This window comes from Crinia signifera, chromosome 12 (genome assembly GCF_055691185.1).
Source record: "Crinia signifera chromosome 12, ASM5569118v1, whole genome shotgun sequence".
In the NCBI taxonomy this organism is placed as follows: domain Eukaryota; kingdom Metazoa; phylum Chordata; class Amphibia; order Anura; family Myobatrachidae; genus Crinia; species Crinia signifera.
Genome location: NC_139228.1, coordinates 28,810,582 through 28,825,552, shown reverse-complemented (window position 1 = coordinate 28,825,552; position 14,971 = coordinate 28,810,582).

Genomic DNA, 14,971 nt, shown 5'->3' with positions numbered 1-14,971 from the left:
ATACTCTAAAAAATGTACTCAAATCATTAACTATTAAATACATTCCTAAAGTAAATAAGGGTAAATTCAATAAAAAAGCCACCATGGTTGGACAAAAAAGTTAGGTCAGCAATCAACAACAAGAGCATTTAAATTCTATAAAAATAACTTAAATGAGGAGGCGTTCACCAATTACAAAGAATCAAACAAAATTTGCAAAGGGGCAATCAAAATAGCTAAAAGGGATTATGAAGAGCGCATAGCCACTGAAAGGAAAACTAACCCCAAGAAGTTTTTCAAATACATAAATAGTAAACGTATAATTAAGGACAACATAGGCCCACTAACCGATATCATTGGAAAAAGTTTTACGGAGGATAAGGGAAAAGCAGAACTGTTAAATGAGTTCTTTTCATTAGTGTTTACTAAGGGAGAGCAGACTGTGGAACGCACACATAACACAAACGGGATGAACAAGCCAGACCTCAATATTGATTTCTCTACCGAGGAAATAATACTGAGGCTCAAAAAAATCAAAACAAATAAATCACCTGGGCCAGATGGGATTCATCCTAGGAATGGAATTAAGGGAGGAATTAGCTTCCCCTCTACATTATATCTTCAATAATTCACTATCATCAGGAAAGGTACCAAAAGACTGGAGAATAGCAGAGGTAGTGCCATTATTCAAAAAAGTAAAAAACGAAGGATCCCGCTTATTACAGACCTGTTAGTTTAACATCAATAGTGGGTAAACTATTTGAAGGATTTTTAAGAGATGGGATCCAGGAATATTTAGACCTTCATAGTTTACTCAGGTATAACCAGCATGGGTTCGTGAAAAATCGTTCATGCCAAACTAATCTACTTGGTTTCAAGAAACCTTGATAATGGAAATGCTGTAGATGTGATTTTCCTAGATTTTGCTAAAGCCTTCGACACCGTACCACACAAGAGGTTGATAAATAAAATGGAGGACCTGGGATTAGGGGCAAATATCTGCAGATGGGTAGGGAACTGGCTGTGTAATAGAGTACAAAGAGTGGTTGTGAACAGTGCAGTTTCAAATATGATACCAGTACTAAGTGGAGTGCCACAGGGTTCGGTTCTAGGACCCATTTTGTTTAACATTTTTATTAACGATATTGGGATAGGGTTACTCAGCAATGTATCCATCTTTGCGGATGATACAAAACTGAGCAGAGTTAATAAATCATCAGAAGATGTCACCACGCTTTAAAATGATCTTGACAATCTAGACGAGTGGGCAAAAAACTGGAAGATGAGGTTCAATGTGGACAAATGCAAGGTCATGCACCTTGGGAGGAAAACACTCCTGAGGAAGGAATAACTGAAATGCGTTGAGTGTTTAATTTGGACGGATCCTGGAGGAAGGCTCCCTTGGTGGTCGATTGCGGTATTCTGGTGCTGATCCTGTACCTTGTTCCGGACAGGGCTTTTAGACCTGCGACCTGACTGCAAAATTTCATCTGACCTTGCTGCTTTGCCACTGTTGGATATGTTTCAAATGCTGTTTTAAAAGTCTACTCATTGTAAGTGTGGACTTGTATTAAATCTGCTTTTTAATCAAAGATAATCTTGCACTATATGCATTTTCTTTTACATCTCCCTACATCACATTCATTGTGAGGACGGGAGTATATCATTTCAGATGGTCTAAAGCCTACTTGATTGCTGAATCTGCCATTATTGAAAACTAAATGGTGATATAATTTATTATATAGATGGTTACACACTGTGCGCTTCCTGTTTGCATTCACCTCTTGTATTTATTGTACCTTGGGAGACATAATCAGTGTGCTAGTTATAACCTGAGCGGGGATGAATTTTGGTAATTCAGTACTCGAAAAGGATCTAGTAGTCCAAATAGACAACAAACTAGGGTGTAGTGCTCAATGTAATATATCAACTAAAAAGGGCAATAAAACTCTAGCATGTATTAAAAGGGGCATGGAAACTAGGGATGCAAAAGTAATTATGCCTCTGTACAAATCATTGGTTAGACCGCACCTCGAATACGGAGTACAATTCTGGGCCCCACACTATAAAAAGGACATCATAGAATTAGAAAAAATCCAAAGAAGAGCAACTAAGCTTATTAGGGGAATGTAGACTTAAAGGTACGAGGAGAGATTAGGCAAGCTGGGACTATTTACACTAGAGAAGAGACGTTTAAGGGGGGACATGCTCAACATGTACAAATATATCAGGGGCATAGGCGAATCTAGAATTATGGTAATGGGTGGCCCCAGATCTAGACATAATATTAGGGGGACCTTTGCGCGATGTAGCCGCGCGGCAAAAGGGGGCGTGGTCTCATGAGAAGGAGGCGTGGCATCCCAAAAAGGGGTGTGGTATCACACTTTAGACCATACACAGTAATGCCCATTACACATTTTAGCAAACTCCGTAATACCCATTACACATAAAGCCACACGCCATAATGCCAATTACACATTGTGCCACAGATCATGATGCCCATTACATAATATATAACCCATTTCATATTCTCCACATAAGTGCTGCTTACCTACGTGCTCATTGCTAGGGGGTTCTTGCTTGATGGCACCATAGTACCATTACACATGATGCCGCACACCATAGTACCCATAAGCAATGCCCCCAAAAGTGCCACTTACTGTAAATTTTTATATGAGCCTTCGCTGCTGCTGCAGGGAGAGATGGAGAGCGGTGCAGCTGCTTCTATGGGGAGAGGAGCAGAGCGCAGCGCCGAGCACGCTCCCACACCCCTCCTGGTGTCCCCTCTAGCCGAGTGGACATTTAAAATATTGTGCGCGCTGTTGTTGTGCGTGACGTCGGGGGAGCACGCCGGGCGATGGCACCACATGATTAAGGGGGGGGGGGCAGGCTGAGGTGAAAGCGGGGAGAAGAATTGGAGCGGAAGCTGCAGGGGCGACAGTCATTGACAGCTGGGCAGAGAGCAGGGGGCTGCCAGGCTGTATTCAGAGCACTGCAGGTCACGGCTGTTTGAAATAATACCCCTTTCACAACAGAAAATGCAGGGATTTACCCGGGAATATGGTCCCAGGATCATGCAGGGACATTCCCAGGCTGACCCCTTATACACCAGCCTGCATTTTCTGGTGTGAGGGGGAGAGACAACCACTCCCCTCTCCCTACACCCCTTTAACCAACCAGCTATTTCTTCGGAACCAACTGACCCATTTACATGAGACCAGTATCATATTGAAGAACTTTTGAGTTGGCTTCGAATGATTTTGGTCCCGTGAAACTGGGCTGTTTGGTTCCAGAGAAATCTGCCCTCAAAGAAAATAAACAGTCATGAACTTACATTTAAGAAATGAAAAAAACAGTTTAACCTCAATATCTCTGGAACCAATTAACCCATATGGATCCAGTGATTTGGGTTCGACTGAGATCAACCTCGAGCTTCAGTGATGCCTAAGGGGGAACTGGCAGCCGTTGAACTGGGTGGGGGTCAGAATTAGTGGGTCCCATGTTATCCTATAGGGAAAAGTTCCAGGTTTGCCTGGCCGTATCTCCGGTTCCCAGGGGGCTAGAGACACGGGGCACCCCCGGACCACCCCCTAGATTCGCCTATGATCAGGGGCCAATATAAGGAACTATCAAGCACCCTTTTTTCTGCTAGACAAGAATCTAGGACGAGAGGGCACGAGTTTAAATTAGAAGAAAAAAGATTTTGTTCATCTAGAACAGCGGTTCCCAACCTGTGGTACGCGTACCCCTGGGGGTACGCGTCCACCAGCTCGGGGGTACGCTGCAGCCCGCACTGTAATGGCGGCCGCGGCAGTCGGTGCCCAAGGGGTTAAAAATTGGACGCAGCAGAGGGCGCGAAAAGGAGCCCCCGGGCTGAGTGACAGCCAAAGGGGGACCAATAGGAGCAGAGGGCAGGTGTTAGCGGGGGGTGAGAGGTCCCGGCCGGAAGCGATGGTGAGCGGGTCTGATCGGGAGACAGAGGAGGGCACGGAGAAGCGTGTGGGCTGACGCGTGAGGAGAGGAGGAAGTCGGAGAGCCAGCGCGTGCAGCCGTGGAGAGAGTGCCGGAGCCGGGGAGAGACGGTGGAGGGGCAGGGAGGGAGGTACCACTCCAGTGCCGCCCCGATTAGCGTATCCAGCAGCCGGCAGACCGGAGGGGCGACTGAGTGCGGCAACGCTGCGGCGCCCGCACTAGTGCGCCCCCCGGCAGAAAAGGAGACGGAGCTTGGAGCGCAGGAGGCCGGCACCCAACAGCCAGCCATGCGGACATCAAAGGACAGAGTAGCGACGGGCAGGAGCCTGCAACTTGTTCCTGGCTACAGGTATTTGCGCTTCCCGCCACCCCAGGCAGACAGCAGATGCACCTACACATGCCCTCCCCATACTGCAGAGGGATCACCAACCCCTCTCCTCTGAGGTTGTCACCAGTACCAACCACTGTGGGGCATACTTGTTACTGGCACTGGGGCATTGCTGGCACTGTGGGGCATACTTGTTACTGGCACTGTGGGGCATTGCTGGCACTGTGGGGGCATATTTGTTGCTGGCACTGGGGCATTGCTGGCACTGTGGGGCATATTTGTTGCTGGCACTGTGGGGCATACTTGTTACTGGCACTGGGGCATTGCTGGCACTGTGGGGCATACTTGTTACTGGCACTGGGGCATTGCTGGCACTGTGGGGCATACTTGTTACTGGCACTGGGGCATTGCTGGCACTGTGGGGCATACTTGTTACTGGCACTGGGGCATTGCTGGCACTGTGGGGCATATTTGTTGCTGGCACTGTGGGGCATTGTTGGCACTGTGGGGCATACTTGTTACTGGCACTGTGGGGCATTGCTGGCACTGTGGGGCATTGTTGTCACTGTGGGGCATACTTGTTGCTGGCACTGTGGGGCATTGCTGGCACTGTGGGGCATACTTGTTGCTGGCACTGTGGGGCATTGTTGGCACTGTGGGGCATACTTGTTGCTGGCACTGTGGGGCATACTTGTTGCTGGCACTGTGGGGCATTGCTGGCACTGTGGGGCATTGTTGGCACTGTGGGGCATACTTGTTACTGGCACTGTGGGGCATTGCTGGCACTGTGGGGCATACTTGTTACTGGCACTGTGGGGCATTGCTGGCACTGTGGGGCATTGTTGGCACTGTGGGGCATACTTGTTACTGGCACTGTGGGGCATTGCTGGCACTGTGGGGCATACTTGTTACGGGCACTGTGGGGCATTGTTGCACTTTATTTTTTCTCGTCATTGCCAGTATGACTTGCCCCTGTTAAGCCACACCCCTTTTAGGCCACGCCCCTAAAAATTTCACGAGGGGGGTACTCCTAAATGAAAAGCCTAATCAAGGGGTACGGGAGACAAAAAAGGTTGGGAACCACTGATCTAGAAGAAAAAATTTCTTTACAGTCAGAACAGTCAAACTTTGGAACTCTCTTCCTGAAAAAGTAGTGTCGGCAGACACTATAAATACATTTAAAATAAGGTTGGATAAACATTTATTGGTTAAAAACATCCACGGGTATGAATAAGTAACAATCTGTCTTTAAAATATCAGAACACACTATACAACAAGGGATTAGCTACTATAAACATAGGTTGAACTAGATGGACGCAAGCCTTTATTCAGCCTCACCTACTATGTAACTATGTAACTATGTAACATGAGGATACATGGCAACCAGTAATCTATGCATCAAGAGCACTGACAAGATCTGAAACAAGGTATGCTCAGATAGAAAAATAACTTCTAGCAATCACATATGCATGTGAGCGATTTCATCAATTTGTGTATGGTCAAACCTTTACAGTGGAAACTAACCACAAGCCATTGGTAGCTATCAGGTTTGCCTGGCCGTATCTCCGGTTCCCAGGGGGCTAGAGACACGGGGCACCCCCGGACCACCCCCTAGATTCGCCTATGATCAGGGGCCAATATAAGGAACTATCAAGCACCCTTTTTTCTGCTAGACAAGAATCTAGGACGAGAGGGCACGAGTTTAGATTAGAAGAAAAAAGATTTTGTTCATCTAGAAGAAAAAATTTCTTTACAGTCAGAACAGTCAAACTTTGGAACTCTCTTCCTGAAGAAGTAGTGTCGTCAGACACTATAAATACGTTTAAAATAAGGTTGGATAAACATTTATTGGTTAAAAACATCCACGGGTATGAATAAGTAACAATCTGTCTTTAAAATATCAGAACACACTATACAACAAGGGATTAGCTACTATAAACATAGGTTGAACTAGATGGACGCAAGTCTTTATTCAGCCTCACCTACTATGTAACTATGTAACTATGTAACATGAGGATACATGGCAACCAGTAATCTATGCATCAAGAGCACTGACAAGATCTGAAACAAGGTATGCTCAGATAGAAAAATAACTTCTAGCAATCACATATGCATGTGAGCGATTTCATCAATTTGTGTATGGTCAAACATTTACAGTGGAAACTGACCACAAGCCATTGGTAGCTATCATGACTAAATCATTACATGACTGTCAGATGAGAATTCAACGAATGCTTATCAGACTACAGAAATATGATGTACACTTGTTGTATTGTCCCAGTAAATACATGTACATCGCTTATACACTTTCTCGTGCTGTGGACAAAAGTGAAGGTCCCAAAAGTCTGATGGATGAAGAGATAGAAGCCTAAGTTAATTTGATCGTACCTTCTCTACCAGTGTCTTTTGTAAGGCAATAACAGATTAGGAAATAAACTGAGACAGATGACACAATGAAATTGTTGAAAGATATTATTCTGAAAGGTTGGCCAGCAGAAAAACATGCGTGCCTGCTGTCTATCCATGATTATTGCATGTACCGCAGTGACCTTACAGTTGTCGATGGTATTAATTTCAAAGGCAATAGGTTTGTCATACCTGCACGACTAAGAAAAACGATGCTGTGCAAGATACATGAAGGCCACTTAGGAGAAGAAAAATGTAAGCGGAGAGCATGGTATTGGCCAAAAATGAACCAAGACATAGCACAGACTACAGCTACATGTGAATTATGTCTTACGTATAGACTGAAGTCGAGCCACTGAGTCCTCATGCAGTGCCAGAGAGACCGTAACAGAAAGTCGGCGCAGATTTGTTTGATTGTAATGGGAAAACGTACATTGTCGTGACTGATTATTACTCTAACTACCCTGAGGTGAAGACACTACATACAACTAATAGTAAAGCCGTAATCAATTGCATGAAGTCAATCTTTGCAAGGCATGATGTTCCTATGGAAGAGTTCACTGACAATGGTCCTCAGTTTTCCGGTACTGAATTTAGACAATTTGCTGATGAGTGGGAATTTGTTCATACTACATCAAGTCCCCACTATCCACGCTCAAATGTGTGGTGGAAAGTTCAGTAAAAACTGTAAAAAGTCACATGAAAAAAGCTCAAGAAGGTGAAGAAGATTTCTACAAAAGTATTTTAATCTACCGCAGTACACCTTTACAGAATGGGCTTTCTCCTGCAAAAATGCTGATGGGAAGGAGGATTATAGCAAATCTCCTGATACATGATGAACAGCTTAATACACATAACTCAGTGTTGGTCAGGCGAAAAAAAAATCTGATCTAAAATCGGGTGACCAATTCCGTCCCAGAGATCACGAAAAAAGTATTTGGGTGCAGAAAGGTATTGTGCAAGCACAAGTAGCACCAGTAAAGAGCGTGGATGGGAAGTAAGAAGAAATCGGGTGGATTTAAGATCTCGACCTAACCATAATGAAGACAACATGATTGAAGAATACCCTTCATCTGACATGTATGATGATCCTGATAATGGTGAACAAACCTTGATTCTAGAAAGGTCCAACATGGTCGATGAAACACAGACTGTGTATGAAATACCCAAAAAGGAAATACGCAGACCTGAGAGACTCATTGAAATGTGTGAGATGATGTTGTTAATGGCTGCATTAAAGCGTACAGGGTTTATCTTTAAAGAAAAGAGGATGTGATGTTAGTGTATTGGAATGCTTAATATTTGTAGACACTCCCTTACTAATATGTGTACGTCTGAATCTTCAGTGATGGTCCCTAGGACCAGGGGAATGCTGGGAAGTGGGTGTTCCTGAGGCAGTGTGTCTGCAATTGGATGGAATAAAACAGCACAGCAGTGAACTCACATGTCTCTGTGTCCTTATGACTGGATTTACAAACATATGAACAAAACAGTTATGTTGGGCAACTGCTCCACTTATATATATATCATAGCTTCTTAAAATGAAAAGAGATGAGTTTGCCCATAGCAATCAATCAGATTATAGTTATCAATTATTTATTGCATCCTAGAAACTGAAAGACAGAATCTGATTGGTTGCCAGGGTATGCTATAGCTTTTAGAAGCTTTAGTAAATTGAGCCCTGTATTAATATACAGTAGTAGTACTCTTGAGTTTTTACAGTGCACCATTTATTATACTCATCTGTACTTTCCTTGGTAACTTGTTTAACTGAATAATCTGGGAACCTCTCATGGGGTCTTTCATCAAATTGCACCTAGATCCTACTCTTCTAGTGCTGCAAATACACCTATGCACCAAACGACTCAACAAACAAGAGCAAGGACCACTCATGTGACAGTATAACAATTTAACATTGGTGTTATTTGAACCACCGCCACGTGGATGGCTGTATTTTGATGGACAGCAGAGATAATGATGGCATCTACCATGTTCCATGGTTACAATAGAGATAGAATTGGCATTGCTATTTTATATTAAATCGATTCTTTTATTCATGGAATTTGAATCCAGGTGGGTTTAACTAATAAAGTTTTACACTATATAATTAGTGGCCCTTTGCTTTTTCCTGGATGCTTTTGGGGCAAGGGGTTACGTGCAGGTTCCAGAAATGAACAATTGAGGAGGCGAAAGTTCTATGGATGACAATAACTCTTCTTAAATCCCTTTTAAGTCAAAAATCTATAGGCCTCATTCATACCTGCTTGCTAGGCTGCATATATTTGATGCCTATCGAGCCAGTAAATGCAGCCCTGCTGAACTTATGTGTCGTCCCCCGCCGCCCAAATCCATGTCCTACCATGCAAGCTTATACATCCGTTCACATATGACAACATGGAGGAAAAATCATTCGATGGCCACTCCCTATCTAATGATTTTCCCACCCTTTGGTATGAAAAGTTGGGCAGCTACAGCGGAACGTCCCCTGTCTGTCACCCAGACAGCAAGCGCCCCAGCGAATGAAAAATTTGCGGAAGGCACACACTGCAGGGGTTTGTTTGCATAATCGCAAACATCCAATATCAGCCGGGGGATCGAATTCGGACCACAGCGAGCATGTCTGAATTATCCCTTATATTTGAAGATGAGCACCACTTCACTATTGCTAAATACAAATATATTAAAGAAGTGACTGAGAAGCAGGTGGATAAATGGGGGATCACCTTCTATCTGCAAGTGGATATCCATGGCAGACACAACATTGACACCTTGGATGATGGGAAATCCCTTCCAATGGCCCAAGACTGGCTCCACCTGTGTCACCCTCATTACTGTTCACAGTTACTTTTTATTGGATAATTCTGGATTTCTATGTATCGGATGCGCTTTGTAATGTGTATAACACAAGCATTGTTCCAATGTTTCTGGCTGTACTGTTCTCTGCCTACTTTGTTTTTTTTTTCACTTGTGCTTCTATACTTTATGGTTTAATGTTTATATAGTATGTTTTTGGTGAGTACTATATTTTATTTTCATTGATTAAAGATTTCATCTGCATGGAGTCTCTACAATAAATTATGATACTCCTGAACTATAGGCCTGATTCAGATTGGGCTGCAAATTCACAGCACGTGTGATTATTGAATGATCGCGCATATGCACAGTACACCGCCAGTGATGGCCGTACAAAAGTTGATTGACAGGTGTTGGGGCATTAAGGGGCATAATGCCAGCATTTTCTGGGAGAGCCCCATAAAATGCAGACAGCTCCCGGCCTTTGAGGGAGGGACGCTGGCATCCTTAGCTCTTCTGATCTCCCTGAACGCCATAGCAGTGCTGAGTAGGTCTCAGCTGTCATGGCCTTTCACATAGAGAAGTGTGGGGGGGAATTCATTCGATGGTAGAATCAATTTCCGCCTCTTTGCACGGCTGTGATCACATTGGCAGCCATGCATGGGTGAGATTTCACTCGGACGGGGCAGAGCTTAGCAAATCGCTGGGCTATGAATATTTGCAGCCAGGGATCAGGTCTGAATCAGGCCCACTGTGCATGTTTGTATGTATGCATAACCCCCTACAAATCTTGCCCCTGATGACGGTCTTCTGTATCTTATAAATTCTGCATTTGCCCTGGAGATTACATTATTAAATATGTAGATTACATCTTCTTCATGGCTATTTTATTTTTGCAGATTCAAGCAAAGACAGTTCATTATGGTTAATTAGTTCTTAGTGTTATCTAGAAAACATGCAATGCTCACCAGGTGAGGTGGATATTTCCCCTTCAGCACACTTGATACATTTATAGCAACACACTTGCATTCCTTCAGTTAATATTTTTCTAAATCCTGGTGGACAACTCTCACTGCATGTAGAACATGGGATCTGAGGAATAAAATAACCAAATATCATATTTCTTGCATGATGCACAGACTGCAGTGGGATATTATGTTTGCAGGATGACTCACCAACTGTCAGGATCCCGACAGTCGGAATACTGAATTAAATGGGCTATTTTCTCCACCCCATAGAGGGAGAATAGACTAGGTGGTGAGAACAGCTCATTACAGAGCCCGCAAGGGGTTTGAATGCGATGCCCCTTCAGGTTCCTGACAGCTGGAATTCCGATGTCGGAGATTCAACCGTTGGAATCATGACTGTTGGTGAGTTATACTGTACCGGATATTACGCAGATTACATAACTTTGTTTTGAAACATTCTGTACTGGTGCTGTTCTTTTGTTTGGTGGAAATGCATTTAAGAGGTCAATTTACTAAGTGGTGGATTTTCTGGCATTTTGAATTCCTACACATGGAGGCCATCTTTATTTAAACACTGCAATATTGATTTGTGTTTGGACACATCCCTTCCAAATCTAAATTTTACAGCACATATTAAATCTTCCCCACCAGCAGTGGTTTAACCAACATACGAGGTTACTTGGTGTTTGATTGCTTTGATCCCAGCCCCAAATCAGCCCCTTAATCACTAGACAACAACCTGACAGGTTTTATCCCTCTTTGGTTGTCCACTATAATCATCCTTTTAATAAATATGTATATACATCTTGGTTGATGTTGCAAGTTTGCTCAACATTTGAACCAGAAGATTCCCTAGTGATGGCAATCGGTTAATGCTATACAATATCCAGGTACTGCACAGGTATTTTGTTTCTCAGTGATCTTATTTTACAACCAATTCGTTGCAATTTTAGAGAGCTGCAACTATGACAAAGATTAGTTATACAATTACAATCTAATATTTATAATCCTGTCTATCTTCCTGGTGACAATTGGCTAAATTCAATGGCAATGGTACAATTAGTGGTGCCCCATTGCTCATTCCACTTACCGCAGTATACATGAAAGCTGGCTGGGTGCTATCAGTCAGTGCTAGGTGATTGTTCTCTGAATCTGTGTTTATGCACACCCCACTGCTTTGTGTAGAACACTGGTTTAGGGCTTTTTTTTTTTACTATTATCATGCATTTCTTTTTTAGATATACAGTAAGAGAAGTATATTCTTCCTAAAGGCAATAATAAAGGCTTAATAAATCTGCCCCTCAATGAGCAAGCTTCTCTCTCAATGTCCATATTACAATTACAATCTAGCATACTGTATTGATAGTTTGTTGCATAATAGACAATTCTTTAAAAATTTGACAACTTTTTGAAATGGCAATATTTGATCTGTTACGACAGAAACATCTTTGTTACATACCTCCTAGGATTTATTTGGGGGCATATTCAGTGATAATTTCAACCATATCAACTCCACCGGTTAATTGCCATAAACCGAATAAACTTCACAGGTTAATCACCATATGTTTGGAATAATTCCTAACAACAAAGAATATAATACATATTTGCATATTAACTGATACCATACTTTGCAATCATATAGGTTTGAACCTACTTAATGTGTACCTTACCCTTAATGTGGGGATGTGTGCTCTCCTAAGGATCCAGCCAGCAAGTGAGGGGAGCTGAGCTTGGACTGTGTATATATAGGGAACTGTCTATGACATCACTTCCTATTTTAATTGAGTGGTGTGATTTTAATCTATTTTAAATATAAACTTTTCCGTTTAGTGTATAATAAAAAATATCCTAAATATTGTCTTATTATGTGGATATATATACGTGAAAATTAACTGACTCTTATTTAGTTTGTGATGCAAGATAAATGCATAATGAGGAATCGCCCCATAATGCATTGCAAAATATAAAAAAATTTCAAATAAGGTTCTAATTTGGTCAAATATCTACTGGGCCACCACAGATATTCATATCTGTTCACAATCAAATATGACCTGACTTTGATGGGTATTAAGTGCTAAATTTCAAATACAAGATCATAAACCCCCGATGAAGCTTCTTATCGAGGCGAAACGCGTTGGGTACTGGTCACGGTTTTGAAAAAGAAAATTTTCTTCAAAAGAACTACTTATGAAGTGTATCTAATTATTTTATCACTGTATTAATTTTTATTGTATGGACATTACAAGTAAAGGGCACTGAAGACACTATTGTTTGTGTATTTGAGGTATTTACAGTGCCAGCTAGTAGGGAATTGAGGGTGAGATTTAATAGGATGAGAGATTCAGAAAGTGAGAGATTTGGTAAGAAATCTCCAGTTTTTCTAAAGCGGCAATCATTTACCCTGCAAAATCAAACTGGTTTTGCAGTGTAAATGATTGCTGCTTTAAAAAAACTGGAGATTTCTTACCAAATCTCTCACTTTCTGAATCTCTCATCCTATTAAATCTCACCCTAAGTGTCAACAGCGACCAACATAAATTTTAGAATATAATAGCGCAAGTTTAGAGATTTTGTGTTGTATTTGGTCGTATTTTGTAATTCTCTCTGCACATGTTGCACCTGCCCCCCTGCAGTGCACATGATTTTGTCTATCTAAGAAGGAATTTGTCAGAAACAGTGAACCAAAATAACCCCTATAATGAGTTAATGTCAAGGTAGATATTCAGCGGTGGATGCTTGAAACTAGCATTATCCCTATGTCAGGTGCAAATTGTCTATTGGAGTTTGGCCTCCAAAGTGAATGTTTGAGTGTCGGTCTATGCAAACACATCAGTTACATGTATGCTAAGGGGTATGTTTACTAAAGCTTCTAGAAAGAAGTGATATTGCCCATAACAACCAATTAGAATCTAGGATGCATTTGAGAAATGATAGACTAAATCAGATTGGTTGCTATGACTAACATAATCTCTTTTTCATTTTTAGAAGCTTTAATACATTTACCCATAAGCATCTTCATGAGTCTGTTTAACCACCGCCCTCTGTATGGGTCTTTTTTTTGTTTGTAACCACCTCCCTGTCACTGCTTAGGAAAACCAAAATGGTTATAAAAATATTTATAATACCATGGTATTTTTTTTTTTTTTTTACATTACAGTCGTAATGTCATTCCTGTATACAAACCAGAACAAACATCATGTTTTCTAGTATGTTACCTGGGGAAATTTGTATATTTGAGAAAATTGAGATATGATGTAAGATATATAGGATGAAAGATGCCCAACAATTGCAGTTAGAATTCCTTTCTTATAACACGTGTAATTAGGGACAACATTGTCTCCCCGTGTAAACATACTGAGTATATTAGCCAAGAGTCAAAGATATGAAATCCCAAAGTCACATTGGGCAAAATGTTGGGGTTCTTGTTGATCTCATCAATAGCAAAAATGGCACCCAAAAAATGACTGTAGTATGCAAATGACATGCTAAAATGAAAACACAATTGTAAAATGTTACATTAGTTATCATTCCTTGTGTTTATTTATTCTTAATTATTTAACTAGCATTATATAACCTGAGTAAATTCAATACTGGATGTCACGGACCCACTGGTCGCTCCTTCATTTATGTCAAACTGAGCAGCTTCGGCTGTGATTGGGGTTCACTTTGGACACACCGATCCCCTATATAAGGTCACTGCTACCAATGCAAGTTAAAGAAAGGACACTTGCATACGTCTGGATACAATATATAAAGAAGGTTATAGCGTTCTCTTCTGGCGTCCTCAGAACACAAAATCAGAAACTGGAATTATGTATTATTTATTCCAAAAAAATACGACAGAGCTTTAGTGATATAAATGGTTACAAGATGGTTACAAAGATTTTAAAAGTACACACATTGATACAACTTAAATAAAATAAAAGGGAATTAAAAGGACAGAACTGCATCTTACACCCAAGTACTGATTCTGTAGTAGGGGGGGGGGGGCTCCACATGAAATATCCGGTCGCTTTTAAACGATCCACAGGTGGAGCTAGTTTCATAGAGGGCAGATAAGAAACACTTGGCCGATATAGTCTGCTCCTTATTTCACTTGATTCTGTGAGGAGACTTGCAAAACATGCACTGTGTGGGGCCCTGAGGACCGACTTTGAGAACTTGTGCTATATACAATAAAAAAAAAACTAAATCAAAAGTTTACTTCATTAGTACAGTATTTTTTATATATATCTTTGCAACACAAGAAGGTGACATAACAAAATAAAGTATGTTCTTAGAATACTCCAACAATTTTATTTTTTAGTGTTAATTCTTTTAATGGTGATTGTAATGTGGGGGTTTATAATGGGCACGAAGGAGTTAATGAAAAAGAAGGAGTAAATGATTTTTAAAGAGGGACTAAATAAGGACCAGGGTATGGGATTGTGTTGTGCTATTTAATCAATCACTGGGTTGCTCTGTCTATTGTATGGTATTTACTGAGATGTTTAGTGTACTGTATGACGGTCATTGTGACACTCAA